The sequence below is a fragment of the Lipotes vexillifer genome, unplaced genomic scaffold (genome assembly GCF_000442215.2).
Source record: "Lipotes vexillifer unplaced genomic scaffold, Lipotes_vexillifer_v1.1 scaffold584, whole genome shotgun sequence".
NCBI lineage: Eukaryota > Metazoa > Chordata > Mammalia > Artiodactyla > Lipotidae > Lipotes > Lipotes vexillifer.
In genome coordinates this window covers 2785060-2799894 of record NW_006783036.1, presented here as the reverse complement: position 1 = coordinate 2799894, position 14835 = coordinate 2785060, and the positions used below count along the sequence as shown (strand labels likewise).

The window sequence follows — 14835 nt, the reverse complement described above, 5'->3', positions numbered from 1 at the left end:
AGTGAGTCGGGTCCCGCGCCCCTGGACTGGCTGGGCGGGGAGGGCAAGGGACCGCGCGGAGGGCTGCGGGGAACTGCCCGGGACCGGGGCCCGGCGGGGCTCAGGGGTGCTGCGAGAGCGGGGGCGCCCTCTGCCCTCTCCCGGGGCGGGGGGCGGCGGGTCGCGCCGGGGCCGCGGAGCCCAGGCCGGGACGGGGGTCCTGATGGCCCTGGTGGCGGCCAAAGTGGGGGGCGGCGTGGGTGCCCGCCCCGGGGCAGCGCGCGCGGTGGGCGTGAGGGGGCAGGTGGGGCCGCGCAGGTGGTTGACCCAGCCTCGCAGACGCCTGGGCAAGGGGCTCCAGGGGTGAGGGTGCAGGCGCCTATCAGGGACCCCTGGCCGGGGAGATGGGCAGCGAACGGACCCCGCTTAAGGCTTAGGAAGAATCGTCTGCCTTCCGGAGGGACGCTCTGGGGCTCTGAAATACTATTATTATCCTGGGTGGCGGCGGCGGCGATGCATGTGAGTGTGCTGCGTTTGCATTGGTGGGGGGGGGGGTGTTTTTGCTTCAGGTGGAGCTCTGTAGCGTTTCAGAATCACCCCAGAAATCCTCGCTCCCAGGGTTTAGGGTGGGAAGGAAAAAAAGGGATGTGGTGTGGATCTTTCAAGATGCTGAGAGCGCTGAATAAATGTGGGTTTACCTGTTTCTGCTTAAAGTTGTCAGTGCCAGATAATGCAGACGAAGAAAACAAGGAGAATCTGAATTTGGGTGGGTGGGTGTCGCATCACAGTATTGTATCTCTAAACCATACGATGCAGAATTTCTTGATGGTATTGATTAAAACTATCAAAAGTCATTGTTAAATTGTATAACTATTTGTAAAATTGCATTTTGGTTTATCTGATGTTTAGCAGTCTAAAAATGGAGAAGCCTAATTGATTCTGCTTTATGTTTACCAGGAATCACCAAAAGCAGGGAAAAGTGGAAAAAGTTCAAAAGAAGGACAAGACATAATAGAATCGGAGGTAACTATTCTTAAATATTCACTTTCCATTTTTTCATGAACACCTTTTAACAGGGTAGAAAAAATGAGGGTGAGAAAACCTAGGGTCTTCTAAAATGTTTCCCTGTATGAGATATTTTTCTAGTGTCTTTCATAATCCTCCATTTTAGTTATTTGGGTTTGTATTCTTCACCTTTGGGGAAATATGAATGTTTTAATGAAAGTTGTGCGTATCTGTGCTGCTAGTATTTTTAAGTTCATCCCCCGCCCCCCAATCTCAAATCTAGCAGCCCTCCTGTGGTGACTGGTTTCAGGGGCTCTCTCATACTGGAGTTGTTCAAGTTCCTATTAGTTTTCCCATCCTCCCTCTTCCTTTACAAGGGGCCGGGTCTGTCTCTCAGCAGCTCAGCCTCTTTCTCCTGTCACCCTTGCTTTCCTGGATGCAGTCTCTGCTGCTCGTGCCCTGTGCTTTTCTCTGTTGATGTCTGATCCCCTTAGCCTCTTTCCCCAACAATGTTGGTATATTTTGGCTTATCTAGTTTTGCTATTTTTGTGCAATCTTCTATCATCTTTCACATTTTTTTTCTTTGTAATGGCCAATTCTGACCACTTTTGCTTCTTGCCTTTGGGCTCATTGAGGAAACAGCTGGGATGCTCCATGAGGATTGTTGTCTACCTGGTGGGATTGTGCTTTGATAGCATTTGCAGAGCCAGCACTTGGCTTTGCCTTTTCTTCCTTGTGACTAGTTGTTGAACTGGAGCACCTTGGGCTACGGGTCTAGGAGCTGCATGGACCCAGGCAGAGCTAATAGGCCCTTTTGAATCACTGATAGCAGAGAAGCTGCTTAATTTGGTGTCATAGTTCTCCAGAGCTGGATTGTTGAAGTCCTTAGTCTTATCACAGATGACAGTAATTTACAAGTGTCAGACCCTTTCCTATAAGCCAAATTAGAATAGAGTTCAATTCTGTCTGGCAGATAAGTTAAGGGACCATTATCTGCAGTAGCCTTTTTTCTTTTTTTTTTTTAAGCCCCAGGTTATCTTTTCCTTATCATTTGGTACATTCTAAGCCTCCCTCCTCTTCAGGAGGTGGTTTATTCCAGCAAATCTGTTGCCCTCCCCAAAGCAAAAAACAGAAATCCGAAAGGTTCCTTAATTATCAATATTTTTGTGCCAGTCTTTCCCTGCCCTTTCTTTATAGCAGGCAGTCAAGTTTTACTGTGGCATTCTTGCATTTGACTTGATTACTTCCCTGTCACTCTTTTGACTAAATTGATTTAAATGAAATTTAGTTGCTGCGCAAGGGTGTATGCCTTTTCTTTTCCCTTTTTTGGTTTATTGATCTTGCATTAAAACTGCTTAGACTTCCTAGGGCTCCCCCAAACCTTTCTTGCTCACATACCTGTCTCTCACTGTTCGTGTCACACACACAAAAATCAGCATGTATGTTTTATTTATTCCTGTTTTAGTGGAAAGAACCTGGCTGTAAGGATGGGAAAATGTTAAGTTTGAATCTGAAGAAAACCTCTCAGTAACTCAAAGATACCAAAGCCAATGATAAGTAAAATGTGTGTTTAAGGTGGATTGGGTTCTTAGGTGGTCAGTTGCTTAAGATTCTTGAGGTGTGGCCTGCAGTGTCTTGAGTGTGATGCCCCACTTGTCTTTTTGTATCTTTTCTAGCGCTACTGTCTAAGAGCTGGAGCTACAGAGCTTGAAATTACCACTGAAAAATACTGAAATGTTGGGCCCTTCACTACTTCCTCCTAAGGATCCCAGAGGCAACATGGCATATTAACATGACAGTTGGCAGATCACTGTGTATATTTTGCAGGCGCACAAATTGAGGCACTTCCGTTCCTCTGAACTTGGAGTTGACCATTGCTTTTCCATTGTCTCTCTCACCTCAGTGTTCCTCTCTGTTCTTCATTTCTAGTCCTACCCCCTTACCAAGTGTGATGGACTCACACAGGTGAATTAGACCATTACACACACTCTCTTCCTCTCCTGTCTGCTGATACTACTCTGAACTCGAATATTTTAACCTGAACCGTTCACATAGGTCTGCAGTTCCTACGCTGCTTTTCAAACCTTTCTGATGTCACGTCACCTTCACAGTCAGCGTTGGTTCAGGTTACCCTGTGGACACCCCTCTGTTAGGACAGTTAGCACATCCAGGGCTGCCCAGCCCAAAAGGTGCAGAGTAGGTGCTCATCCAGGGCAGAGAAGTAATCCCAACAGAGAAAACGTTAAAGAACTTGGCCTGCGGTTGACTTAAATAATACACCACTTCAAGTGTGGGGAAGGTCCTTACACAGAAGTCCTGGCCGGTGATAATCTGGCCTCAAGGAAAACAAAGGAGCAGGTGGCTAACATTGCAGACCACTTTGTGGTTAGAACAGGGGGACATTTGATGGTGTGGGTTTTTAGCAAGAAGTCCTGCAGTAAAGGATAGAGTGCTTCAGCCAGGGGCTTAGTGAATAAAATGTTGACTCCTGATGGCCATAAACGATGGCACCTAACTTCTGTGGCCCTGTTTCCTCTTCCCTAAAATGACTTGGTGAGTTTCAGGTTTGGCCGTGACCTCTCTTGAAAGTTTTCCCTGCAAGATATATGACAGGATATGTCTTCCCATGTAACAGAATACCATTAAAAGTCGTAACTGCTGCTGCACAACTTTTGTCTTTTGGTAGAAACTCCTATTCCTTGAACGATGTGTATTGGAACATCTTTCTTTGCTTTTTTTCTCTTTCAAATAGAATGTTTAATGTTTGATTTGCTTATCCATACATGTCCTGGGAATCTGTTTCCACCCAATACATCCTGCTGGTTTATTTCATAGCACACTTTTAAGGAGTGAGGATGCAAATGGGCTAACAGGTAACTTAACTTGACCTTGGAAAACTGTGGAGATTGACAGAGGGAACTCATCTTTGAGCAGCTGTTCTCAGTGCAACACTCAAGTCTGTAGAAACACAGCTAAGGCTCATTGGATGAACATTTAGAATCCTAGTAAATTGCTCAGAGATTCCTAAAGTCCATTTTAGAGGATCAGACCATGCAACCGTGGTTTTTGATACCGTTATTTTAATTTGTGTACTGTGTCCAAAGTTATGTTTTAAAAAGTTTTCGTGCTTTTTGTAAAGTGATTCGTTGTAAGCACATTAAAGGTCATTCGAGTGTTGTTCTCCAGTTGTGTATCTTACTTATCCTGCTTCAGCTTAGTTTTGTTTGAAAGTCTCCACAGCAACTCTTACATAATATCTGTTGCTGAAAGGAAAGCTGAACAATCCTCTCTCCAACTTGTTAGCTTATTTTGACCCCTTCCATCTTTAGTAATAACTTTTCTTTCTCTTTATGACCTATCCGTTTACATTCCCCTGCCCCTTGCCCCCAGGGTTCCGGAGACAGGGAGCCAGGCTTGCTGGGGTCTCATCGGTGTCGGTGGTGGAGTTGTGTCTTAGAAATTTAAACTGAAATTTTAGAAATGTTTATTAATTCATCTAGTAATAACAGTAACACCTGTTACATGTTAATGGGAATAATGTTTTTATGAAAGACACCTTTCCATGAAACATTTTTTGACTCTCCAGTCACGTGACTGTAGCAGGCATTTTAAGCTGAGTGAGTTGGGGGAGGACGAGGAAGTGGTTGTGTTGCTGTGTGGGTTTTCTGGGGAGGCGGCCGTGCCTGTCCCCTCCTGAGAAGAGAGTCCCCGACTCCTGTCCCCAAACACCAAAAGCCTCTGTCTGGAGGCTGAATTCTGAGCTCAGGCTCTCACTGGGGACCTCCCATGCCACTTTTTCCATTGTTCTCTTCCCGACTTTTTCCAGTACAACCCTAAACTGGACTCCGGTGAAATGCAGAGAGGACTCAAAGGAATAGTACTTTAAAAACTTTTGTGATGGGACTTCCCTGGCAGTCCAGTGGTTCACTCTGCACTTCCACTGTGGGGGGTACAGGTTCGATCCCTGGTCAGGGAACTAATCCCGCATGCCACGCCCAGCCAAAAAAAAAAAAAAAAAACACAACTTTTTTGAAATTCTTACATAATTATTTTATAGGAAATGGGAGTTCCCTGCTTTTAATTGCCATTCTTCCAATCAGTCCGCATCATCTTAGCTCAGAGCCACAGTGTTCAGGAAGGATGGCTCTGTAGAGAGGACAGTCCACCGCTGACTGGAAGGACGTGGGGTCCGGAGGTGCCGTGAGCTCACTGTTCTCGGGGGAGTGAGGCTTCCCTGAGCCACCCCCTCTTTGGCGCCCACTCCTGCCCTGCGCTACAAGCTGGACGCTTGGTAGGCCCTGAGTGTCTCCCATGGGTGACACCACTGCCCTTGAGCAGCAGCCCACCCTCAGCACCATGGCCAGGTGTTCCCTGTGGGGCCATGTTCCTCAGCATCCCTGGTCAGCCCCACTAGATGCCAGTAGCTCCCCGTCCCCTCCAGTGGTGACAACCAAAATGCCTCTCGACGTTGCCCAGTGTCTCCTGGAGGGCAAAATGGCCCCATGTTGCAACCACTGCTCTAGAAAGATCCCTCCACAGAGCATGTGCATTTGCTTGCAAATCATGCCTGGCACGTGTTCGTGAGAAGAGCAGTGCTGCTGAAACAAAAGGGACATCAAAATTCATGAGGGTCCCAAAGAGCTCTGATCTAGGTGGGCTGTAGCTTTTAGGTGTTTTTCATATTAGAAACTAAAATTGAAAATTTTTAAATACGCATTAATTCATCAAATAACAACACACCCATTACACATTAACATAAATAGAGTCTTCATGAGAAAACTATTTACAAAAGTTCACTGAAAAAATGGCATTGCTCTATATTTTTGCAAATCTCTCGAATGTCCGGCTTAATAAAAGGCAGCTGGCCTCTCAAGTCTGTGCCTGCATTCAGTCTGTTTTGATACCACATCTCTGGTAGCCTGTGAAAAATCAACGTAACAATGGTTATAAAGGCAAAGCATGTCTTGGTGTTATCATAAAAATAGATCCCAGAAGGGGCCTAAGGGACCCCACTTTGAGAACTGTTGTAGAATACTTTTTCCCATCCTCTTTCTTGCTTATCTGAATCCTTTCATCTTTTTAGCTCCAACTCAAGTTCATTTTCTCTAAAATTTAAAGGAAGGTTTTTCTCACCATCTTGGAGTGTATTTTTTCCATATTTTCAGTTTGAATAGCAATCATTTGCTGCACCAATTATTTATTATGTATAGTGCCTTGGACAACTTTTATTTCCCTGTGATTTGCCTCCCTAACTAGACAGAGACCTTGAGGACAGCACTTTAACTTGATTCGTCTTTGCACTAATATGCTGTACATATTAGGGCCTGGTGTCAAGAGGTATTTGTTGGTGCTTTTGAAAGTGCTCAGGAAGGAGAGCTTCAAATCAATCAGCTTTGCTGGGGTTTTTCTGATACTGTAAATTTGAAAGAAAAAAAAAATCTCTCTTGTTAAGAGGCTTATTGCTTTATCACCTCTTTGATCCTCTAAGGGAATTTTAATGCAGAATTTTCATTCAGTGTAATTTGTTTCAAATAAATAGCATTATACCAAAACAGAAGATTATAGTATTAGGTCTTTTCCTAATGTTTCTCATTTTTTTTGTAAAATTTTAAGAAGAGTACAGTTGACCCTTGGATAACTTGAGGGTTAGGGGTGCCAACCGTTTGCACAGTCAAAAATCCCAGTATAACTTAGAGTTGGTCCTTCACATCCATGGTTCCTCCGTATCTGTGGTTCTACATCCAGGGGTTCAACTAACCTCGGACCATGTAGTACTGTACTACGTGTTTACTGAAAAAAAGCCATGTCTCAGTGGACCTGTGCAGTTCAAACCTACGCTGGTTAAGGGTCAACTGTATTTTGTTTTTCGTTTGCTTTTACATACCACCAGAGGTCAGTGGTAAAAAGCACAGTGTCATGAGACCTTATTCTAATCAAAGCATTTCAAAATAGGGTTTCCATGTAAATACAAGGTTTCCATATGATCTTTGGTACTTTATCTTTTTTTTTTAATATTTATTATTTGGCTGCATCGGGTCTTAGTTGTGGCCTGCAGGCTCTCTAGTTGTGGCCCGCGGGTCCAGAGTGCACGGGATTAGTTGCTCCGCAGCATGAGGGATCTCAGTTCCCCGACCAGGGATCAAACCTGCGTCTCCTGCATTGGAAGGTGGATTCTTAAAGACTGGACCAGCAGGGAAGTCCCTGTCTTTCTTATTTTAATTTTATTTTAGGAGTATTTCTCAGCAGAACATAATACATATTTATAAGTTGTGTGTATATGTACACACACAGAAATATATGTGTGTGTGTGTATATGTGTATATATATATATATATATATATATATATATATACACACACACATATACACACATACATAGAGAGAGAGAGAGAGAGAAAGGTTTGTTTTGAGCGTCTCTTGTCCTGTGCAAGCACTGGTAAGATAAAGAGTATGCTATTGTCCTTACTCGTGAATCACTGTTTTCTGTTACTTGTGAAGTGTCACATCTGTTGAGCTTGGACATTCAGGAGACTTGGGAGTAACTTGCCCCCGCCCCCAGTCAGTCACACTTGCAGCCGCTGAATAGATGGGACAAGATGGAGCACATTCTTGTAAAGAGCCACCTGGAGCTTTGAGTGAGGAAATCAGATGTTTGAAAGCATCTAAGCAAACACAGGATCGCCATTAAATTGTGGAGTTGCTGAGTGTGTGTTGGATGTGGCGTGTGTGTAGCAGGTAAAGCTGGCAGATAAGATCAGTCAGCATCCCTGTTCCTCTTAAATAAAAGCTCCGTTACATGATGTGTTATTCTAGAAAGAGTCCTTCAAGCGACTTACGTGAAATCATGTAAAGTGTTCCAGTTCTTGGAAGCAGCTCCGAGCGAATGCAAGCCTTGAGCCTTGCCCCACAGTGGTGGCGAGGTTTCCACCTGTGTGTGGGGAGCTGGGAGAGTCAGTCTGCACCAGCATGTTATGGGGACATTTTCCTAAGTCACAGGGAAAATTCCTCTGACAGATAGCAACTCGAGAAAGTCTTCAGTGTTTCCCTGAATGTCGGGCACCTGCCCAGGTCAGGGAGTGATGCCATCTGGTTTGGCCCAGCATTTTGGTAGCAGCCTTGCGTCTTGCTGTCAGTCTGTAGTGTGGAGCGGAGACTCCCCGGGCCCTGCTTCTCCTTCAGGTTTGAGAACAGCCAGTGCTGGGAAGGGCTGCTTCCCAAACGCCGGCGACAGTGTCATCTTCGTCTTCTCCACCTGGGGGAGTGAGAGAACCGGCCTAGAAATTTAACTCTCCAAGGCGGGGAGGAAGAAAATCTTTGTTAGTTGGAAGACTTTGCGTTTTCCTTTATCATAAGTGTTTTTTAAAGATGAACTTGAGCATGGCTCTAAAGGGGCGTTAGCTCTGACCTAAAGCTGGTTTTGCGCAGTGGGTACCTGGCGGCTCTGAGGTGCTGGACCTGTGCCATCCAAGAGGTTAGTTAGCCTTTAGCCACACGTGGCTGTCTAAGTTAATGAAAAATACATTAGATTGAGAAATTCAGTTCCTTGGTCACACTAGCCACATTTCAAGTGCCCAGTGGCCACACGTGGCCAATGGCTCCCCTGCTGGACAGTAGATAGGGAGCATTTCCCACTTCACAGAAAGTTCTACTGGACATAGCTGCCTTAGACCCTAGCAGTAGCTTCCAAAATAACTCTAATGTGAGCGCACTGAACTTAACTTTGTTAGCTATCACTCTTCTTAATATGAAATACCAAATTTAAGAGAAAAGAAGACATATAAATTGGCAAAAGAGAAGGAAATGGGTAAAATAGGGTAAAGAAACAGGTGAGAAGGGGCTTTGGTGGTGAGGTGGGAAGGAGGCCCTGCTTACCACTTGGTCCAGGACCCGCCTCCGTTCTAAAGACCCACACCGGAAACACAGAGGAGGCCACGCCAGTCCCCACAGGAGTGGACGCAGAGAGGCCCCAGGGAGACAGCCACCTTGTCTGCTTCTCGTCTTTCTTTTTAGACATCTATCTTTACGGGGGCGGGGGGAGGGGGTCAGAGCACACATGGTTTAAAAAAGAAAATAGTGCGAAGTCTGTACTTTCCCATTTCACTTGATCCACTCTGCGCCCTGCATCACAGTGCAAACCTCTCTGGACTGTTCTGGTTTGCTCTGGATCACACCAGAAGCAGTACGCTGTGGTCAGAGGGAGAGGATGGGCTCTGTAGTGGGAGGGAACATTCTCTCTCCCAGAGTCATCTTCCTCCCTTCATCTGGCCTTTCTCCTTCTCCCTCCCTCCCTCCCTTCCTTCCTTTCTTTCTGTCCTCCCTCCCTCCCTCCTGACTTCATTCCCTCCTTCCTTCCTTCCTTCATTCCTTTTTTTTTCCTTTGACACATTGCCTTATTTTATTCAAAAACCAGTCTGCTCATACATGGTCCAAGAACACCGAAATAATAAAGCAAATATAATCACATGTGAAAGATTGGTCTTCAAACATCATAGCCAGTGATGCCACGCATGCCTGTGATCTCGCCAGCACGAAACCACGTCCACACCTCAGTGGCCACCACACCATTCAGCAGAGCTTCCTTAACTGTGAGCTGTTTGAAACTACCGGTTTGAGCACCACTGACAATTTTTTTCAAGCTCTGAATAGCTGTAGGGATCTTGAGCTGGTTGGAGGGACCAGCTCAACCTTGGCATAGTGCCAAAGTATGGCCAGTTGAGGCTTCAAGTAAGTCACAGCAGTGTTGACCCGCACTGGGGCCTTCTCCGCAAGGTTACGGACAAACTGGGCTGTGGTTCTAGGACAGAAAGTCCATCGCCCCAACTGGCCGGCTGAATGGTCATTCTCTTTCACGTTGCAGGCTTCCCTTTAGTAGATTCACTTGCTCATAGTCATCCAGCAGGTACGTTCTGAGGTCCTACTATGTGCTGAGTGCCATCGCAGGTGCTGGGGATTCAGCACGGGACACAGCAGGGCCCCTGCCCTCAAGCAGTTTGCTTTCAGTGAGTGCTGTGTGCACTCATGTTTCCAATTTCTCCACATCCTCCCTAACACTTGTTTTCCTTTTTTTCTTTTTTTTTTAATTATAGCCACCCTAGTGGGTGTGAGGTTTTCATTTGCATGTTGCCTAATGGCTAAAGATCTTGAGCATCTTTTCATGTGCTTATTGGCCATTTGTATATCTTCAGAGAAATGTCTGTTCAAGTTCTTTGCCAGGTTTTTTTTTTCCCGGATGCACTGGGTCTTTGCTCACAGGCTTTCTCTAGTTGTGGCAAGTGGGGGCTACACTTCGTTGCGGTGCACGGGCTTCTCATTGCGGTGGCTTCTCTTGTTGCGGAGCATGGGCTCTAGGCGCGCGGGCTTCAGTAGTTGTGGCCCGCGGGCTCTAGAGCGCAGGCTCAGTAGTTGTGGCGCACGGGCTTAGCTGCTCCGCGGCATGTGGGATCTTCCCAGACCAGGGCTCGAACCCGTGTCCCCTGCATTGGCAGGCGGATTCTTAACCACTGCGCCACCAGGAAAGCCCCCTTTGCCAGTTTTTTTAATGGGTGTTTGTCTTTCTGTTGTTGGAGTTTTTAACGCAGGCATACCTTGTTTTATTACACTTCACTTTGTTGTACTTTGCAGATACTGTTTTTTTTTATAAATTGAAGGTTTGTGACAACCCTGTGCTGTCAGATGATGGTTGGCATTTTTTAGCAATAAAGTATTTTTTAATTAAGGTATGTACATTTTTTTAGACGTAATGCTATTGCGCACTTAATAGACTACAGTATAGTGTAAATATAACTTTTATATGCCCTAGGAAACCAAACACTTCATGTGACTGCTTCATTGTGATGTTTGCTTTATTGCCGTGGTCTGGAGCAGGACCTGGAATTCCTGCAGTATCTCTGATATTGCCTGTACATTCTGGGTACTAGACCCTTATTACAAAACTTGCAGATATTTTCTCCCATTCCATGGATTGTCTTTTCGCTTTCTTAATAAAAAGTGTCTTTTGTGTCTTTTTGATGCACAAAAGTTTTAAATTTTTATTAAGTCCAATTTATGTTTTTTCTTTTGTTGCTTGTGCTTCTGGTGTTATATCTAAGAAACCACTGTCAAATCCAAGGTCATGAAGATTTACCTCTGTATTCTCTTAAGAGTTTTATGGTTTTAGGTCTTAAACTTAGGTCGTGAATATGACTGGTCATTGATCTGTTTTGAGTTAATTTTTGTTTATAATTTTTGTTTATGTGTGAGGTAGGGATTCCCCCCCCCATTTCATTCTTTTGCACGTGGTTATCCAGCTGTCCCAGCGTCATTGGTTGAAGAGACTGTTCTTTTCCCATTGAGTGGTCTTGTCTCTTAATTCTGTGCCATTGATCTATCTGCATGTCTGTCCTTACGCCAGTACCACACTGCTTTGATGGAAAGGCATGCCGCTATGGGGTTTCAGCTACTGGTTAGTGTGATACAGAAAAAGCAGCCGTGGAGGGAGCGGGAGATGCGTTGAGTTCCGACTCCTCGCCTCGTTCGTGCGGAATCGCCACCCGGGTGCCGCAGCCGCAGCACGCACGCACACGCACATACACACGTACGCCCTTCACAGTTGGGCTTATTTCTACTCATTTTCCCTGCCACGTCGGTGACTTGTCCCACCATACGCCATCTGCGGGAGCCCGGGTTCCCAGAGACACCCCCCCGCCCACGTGCCTCCGCTTCCGCGTCTTGACCTCCTGTCTAGACAACCAGAAAAGCCTTCTTGTGGGCCCTTCGGCTTCCACACCTGAGCCTGAGGGCCTCTTAAAAAGAGAAAGCTTTTTGTGTCATCGCCCAGCCCGAACGCTCTCCATGGCTTCCAGCTCCTTCAGATAGAGGGGGGGCTCCTTAACCTGGGCGCCTGGGGCCGCGCCGGCCTCGGCCTTGCCCCCGCCCCGGTTGCACGCGGGCTCTTAGTGCCGCGCGCACGCACGCACGCACACGCACACGTGCGTGCGCGCGCGCGCACACCCACACGTAGAGCTCCTCCCCTTCGGGTCTTCGCACATCCTCAGAGCAGCCCTCAGACCTCGCAGGCGCCTCAGCCTGCTGTCGGGGCCCGGGCAGCCCCGTGTCCCTCAGGGAACCGGCCAGCACGGTGTCACAGCCGGACGGCCCCGCCCCCATCCCCAGCTACGGGTCCCTGTGCGGGGGCGTCCCCTCGGGGTTGGCAGAGGGACGGAGATACAGCCGAGGGGGCCATGAGCGACGCCTGGGCAGCGGGGAGGGCCTCGCCAGGACCTGAGCGTGGAGAGCGGGCCTCCAGGCCCAGCCCCAGCAGGGAGGTGGTGACCGTGGTTGCGGGAGTTTGGAGACAGCCCTTAAGCTGGAGGGGGTGATGGAGCCAGGTTTTCTTTGCTAGACGCTCACTCTGCCCGTCCTGTGCCGAGGAGAGCTCTCAGGAGGGAGGCCAGAGGGAGGGGCGGCAGGTGTTCGGGTAACTGTGTGTTGTCCCGGACGTTGGAAGCCTTACCTCAGCGTGCGCCCTGTGGTGGCTGTCGATACCCCTGGACTCGGTCTGCTCTGTGTATTGGCCAGATCACCCAGTCCTAGTGCAAAAAGCTTCGTTCGGTAAGACGCACAGTCCATTCTCCTGCCTGGGTAGGAGCAGCGGTGGAGTTGTTTTTGCTCATGTTTGTACCCAGCTGTTTGTCACGGTCATTATGTGTATAGCACTGGGTTCGGCATTACAGGAGAACAAAAAGGTAACAGACTTTAATGTGCAGGACGTGTGTGTATGTAACAACATTGGAAACGAGTACGTCTCCTAGGAGGGGCTGTTTGAGACTGTGGAGTAACCGCTAGTAGGGCTTTCTGGGGGCATCTAGAGAAAGCTGTGCAGGATGGTTTTAACTTGGGGAATTCCGTGGAGCAGGAGAGTTATGGACCGTGTTTGTAAGGAAGAAAGACCCATACTTTCATGATTAGGTGGAAAGAACGACAAACATCATGGTCAGAGCCCAAGAAAGCACATTTCGAGGAAGGAACTCTTGGCTGTAGGAGAAAAGGGAACCCAGGCCCTGGCTCACGGTTCAGAGTTCTGTTTGTGCGTGGCAGTATGGCATCTTGGGAAACTCTTTCCAAATATCCTTAAGCACCTTATTAAAAAATAAAGCAGCTCTCACTTCTTAGTAAAAATCCCATTCAAGGATGAGAGCACATAGTTGGGGGCTCAAGTCAGTGTGTCTCTTTGGCGCTCTGTAATCGGAAGGGGCTTGGCAGGGTCGTGTTTCTAGGACGAGTTTGATGGGCTTTTTAAAAGAGCCTGTGTGCACATACAGAGTCCATCCTTGGGCAGACAGGAGGGTGTGGGAGGAGGGAGTGTGTTGCACAAAGAATCTTTGACAGCGGACACTCACCTTTGTGGCTGTCAGCCGTCACTGCTGGGGCCGAGCACAGCCAAGCTCCACAGGGCTCCTGGGCAAGCTCGACCTGTTAGCCTGCACGGATGACAGGGGACCCCCTGGCTCTGCTGCGTGTGCCCTCACACTCATCCACCGCCTCTGCTTGAGTGTTGGCAATGCTCCTCACCTTGCATGTCAACTGCACGTCGTGGGACAGCCTAGTTGTCACGGAGCAGGCTGGAGATGAGCACACAGAATCTGGAGCCTGGAGACGAATGCAAGGAAAGGCTAGAAACAAGAGCATTTCCTCTTGCTAAAGAGGAAAGCGCCTTTCTGTAGCCTTTACTGGTTTTTGAGGGCTGAATGTGAGCAAACAGGGAAAGCTGTCATTTATAAGGTATTCAACTATACTAGTTTCTTGTTGGTGCTGTACAAATGACCACAAACTTAATGGCTTAAAAGAACACAAGCTCATTATCTTAGAGTTCTGGAGGTCAGAAATCTGAAATGGGCTGAAATTGAGGTGTCAGCCTGGCCAGTCCTGTCTGGAGGCTCTAGAGGAGAATCGTTTCCTGGGCTTTTCCAGCTTCTAGAGGCCACCTGCACTCCTTGGCTCAGGGCCCCTTCCTCTGTCATCAAAGCCAGCAGCGTAGCATCTTCCGTCCTCTGACCTCCACTTCGTGGCCTCCTTGCCTCCTCTTGTCTCACAAAGACCTGTGTGATTACGTGGGGCCCTTCCTGATGACCCAGGATCATCTACCATCCCAGGATCCTTAACCTCATCACACCTGCCGAGTCCCTTTTGCCAAGTAAGGAAACATATTCATAGGATCCAGGAATTAGGATGTGAACATCTTTGGAGGGTCACTATCATCAACCTATAAGTAAGAAGTTTGAAAGAAGATACGGGAAATTAGGTATATCTGTGAAGTCTCTTGAAATGTAGCATTGGTAGGGGTGGGATGTAGCCTCAAACTCTAGCAACTATAAGGGGTTGAGTTGTTTACAGTAGCGTGAAGGAGACTATCCCAGAGCAAAACTTGCATCTTTTAAAATTTTTATTTATTTATTTTATTTATTTATTTATGGCTGCGTTGGGTCTTCGTTGCTGCGTGCGAGCCTTCTTTAGTTGAGGCGAGTGGGGGCTGCTCTTCGTTGCAGTGCTCGGGCTTCTCATCGCAGTGGCTTCTCTTGTTGCGGACCACGGGCTCTAGGCGCGCGGGCTTTCAGTGGTTGTGGCACGTGGGCTCCGTAGTCGTGGCTCGTGGGCTTAGTTGCTCTGCGGCATGTGGGATCTTCCTGGACCAGGGCTCGAATCCGTGTACCCTGCGTCGGCAGGCGGATTCTTAACCCCTGTGCCACCAGGGAAGTCCAAAACTTGCATTTTTATGTGTATTTTTTGCCTATGCTAATTGTGCTATAAAATACAACCATTTGACGTACTCATTTGTTTTTGTTTTCATTTTGGAAACAGATTCCCAGCAGGAAA

At 47.4% G+C, this 14835-nt stretch overlaps 1 pseudogene across 1 annotated transcript; it reads right to left on the bottom strand.

Moving 5' to 3' along the window:
- Positions 1 to 9360: 9360 nt before the first annotated feature.
- LOC103073401 (ATP synthase subunit g, mitochondrial pseudogene) lies at positions 9361 to 12129 on the bottom strand (annotated as a pseudogene). The gene is made up of 2 exons (XR_457003.1): positions 11978 to 12129; positions 9361 to 9778 (listed from the first exon to the last, which is right to left on the bottom strand). The product of XR_457003.1 is annotated as an ATP synthase subunit g, mitochondrial pseudogene (transcript).
- Positions 12130 to 14835: the final 2706 nt, after the last annotated feature.